General features: G+C 28.4%; 1 protein-coding gene across 1 annotated transcript in view; it reads right to left on the minus strand.

Annotated features, from left to right (window-relative positions):
• The window catches only part of LOC137624872 (uncharacterized), a 3,705-nt gene that overhangs the window by 530 nt on the left and 675 nt on the right, over positions 1-2,500 (minus strand). The gene's annotated exons all lie outside the window — the stretch shown is intronic.

The following is a 2,500-nucleotide window of genomic DNA, read 5'->3' on the forward strand; positions in this document are numbered from 1 at the left end:
TAATTGTTAGTGTCATTTTCATTGAGAACACTTAAAAAATTGTATTAAATAACGGTAAATGTCTGTCAACTTTTATTCCAGGATTTTTTACCGTTTTAAAAACGGATATATTTGACGTAAAGGAGTGATATTACGGTCACGAACCCGTAAAAGATAATAACAAAGTGAGGTAAAATTACGGTCGCCTGTATTTTACTGAAATACGGCTGAGAACAGTATATTTTTACGGAGAATATCCGATTGAAATTACAGTTTTTATTTTCTAATAGTGTATCCTTTTCCTATTTTGTTTATTGGTTCGTGTCCTTTTTATCGATTTTTATCTAAAATTCAAATGTTTTCGTAATGAGTAAATGCCGTACAACCTGTTTATTATTTAAATTTTTGGGGTATGTGCGTATATTCATTTAATAATCTTCTAAACGAGTGTTAGTCTATACTTAATTTCTTTTTAATGAGCCGCATTTGCACTGACTCGGGGGGGGGGGTGGTGCCCTTTTAGCTCGGAAAAGTTTCCTACTAGATGATTGGTTAGAATGGTTTTGTCCAACCAATCAGCGATTAGGAAGCTTTTCCGAGCTAAAAGGGCACCCCTGCTAGTCAGTCCAAACGCGCCTCATTGAAAAAAATTAAGTATAAGCTAACACTGTAGTTTATGTATAAATCATCCTATTGATAACACGTAGACATATCAGATAATAGTGATACAACAGTAAGATTAAATAAAATTACGAGATAAAAGACGCAAGAAATGCAAACATCCTTGATATTAAACGGGTTTAATATTAATTATAATTAGAAAAATATATCAGTACTAAATAATGAACTTAATCTTGTAAAGGCATAAGTATAGAATCAATACTCTGTGTAATTGTTTAATAAGGCAATACTGTATTGTGTGACTACCTTGTACGTTGGTTAGATATTTTCATGTAATACGTTTATTCATTCAATTCATTATGTCCCTAGAGATTGTAAAAGAAGCAGGTGGAAGGGAAAGGAGACGATGGATCGACGAACTAAGAAATTTTGCGGATTTGGACTGGCATATAAAAACCATAACAGGCATAAGTGGAAGGGCATGTCTGAATGTCTGAGGCCTTTCTTCTACAGTGAAAAAGTAAGTGCTGATGATATGTATATATACATACATACATATATATATATATATATATATATATATATATATATATATATATATATATATACGTATATATACAAACACACACATGTATATATATATATGTATATATATATATATATATATATATATATATATATATATATATATATATATATATATATATATATATTTATATATATATATATATATATATATATATATTTATATAAATTATATATGTATATATATATATGTAAATATATATATACACATATATATATATACATATATATATATATATATATATATGTATATACAGCATATATATATATATATATATATATATATATATATATATATATTTATATGTATATACAGCATATATATATATATATATATATATATATATATATATGTATATGTTTATATGTGTGTGTGTTTGTATATATATTTATATATAGATAGATAGATAGAAAGATAGATAGATAGATAGAGAAAAATATTAATGCAGTTTAAAAGTGCAGGTTCCATAGCATGATAGGAGGGGCCTGCCTCATTCAGACAATCAAAAAATAAGTTTCCTTCAAAAAGATAATTTTTCAAAATATGAAATATATTCAAAACAGGACACTATACACCCTGAAATTTTTCACGTAACCATGGTGGAAAGAGTAACTGATTTGATAAGTAATATACCTAATGCATAAATGAATAACAACTAATGATTATTGTGTTTATGTATGATTATGAAACTACTATTGTTATACACAGGTTAAAATCGAGTCGCTTTTTAGAATAAGAAATGGTTGATTTGATAAGCAATATACCTATTGCATAAATCAACAATATTCATTTCAATGTTGTTACGGTTCTTAAGATATTTAATTTTCCTTTTTTTTCCTTTCCTCATTGGGCTATTTTTCCTGTTGGGGCCCCCGGGCCTATAGCATCCTGCTTTTCCAACTAGGGTTGTAGCTTAGCAAGCAACGATAATAATGATAACTAATTATTAACTAATAAACAGTGTATTTGTGTGTGAATATGAAACATAACTAATGCAACACAGATTTAAATAGAAGAATTGCCATCAACATTCATCTCGCTTTGTGACTGAGTTGCTAAGTTAATGTAACCTCAGTTCCTTGAGCTCGGGTTCGAATTCCGGCCGAGCAGAAGCTATTATCTTTGAGTTGATTCCCCCTTGGGTCTCTGATCCCAAGGTATAGAGAGAATCCAGATATTAGGAGGAGTATAATATATGGCTTATATGGATATCTGTGTATGTTTTATAATGCGTAATGTGAACAGAGTTTTGCACAGCTTTTTGACTTATAATAACAAAACTATCCCCATTAATAGAGTAATAATGATATTTTG

The sequence above is a fragment of the Palaemon carinicauda genome, chromosome 31 (assembly GCF_036898095.1).
Source record: "Palaemon carinicauda isolate YSFRI2023 chromosome 31, ASM3689809v2, whole genome shotgun sequence".
NCBI classification, from domain to species: Eukaryota; Metazoa; Arthropoda; class Malacostraca; order Decapoda; family Palaemonidae; genus Palaemon; species Palaemon carinicauda.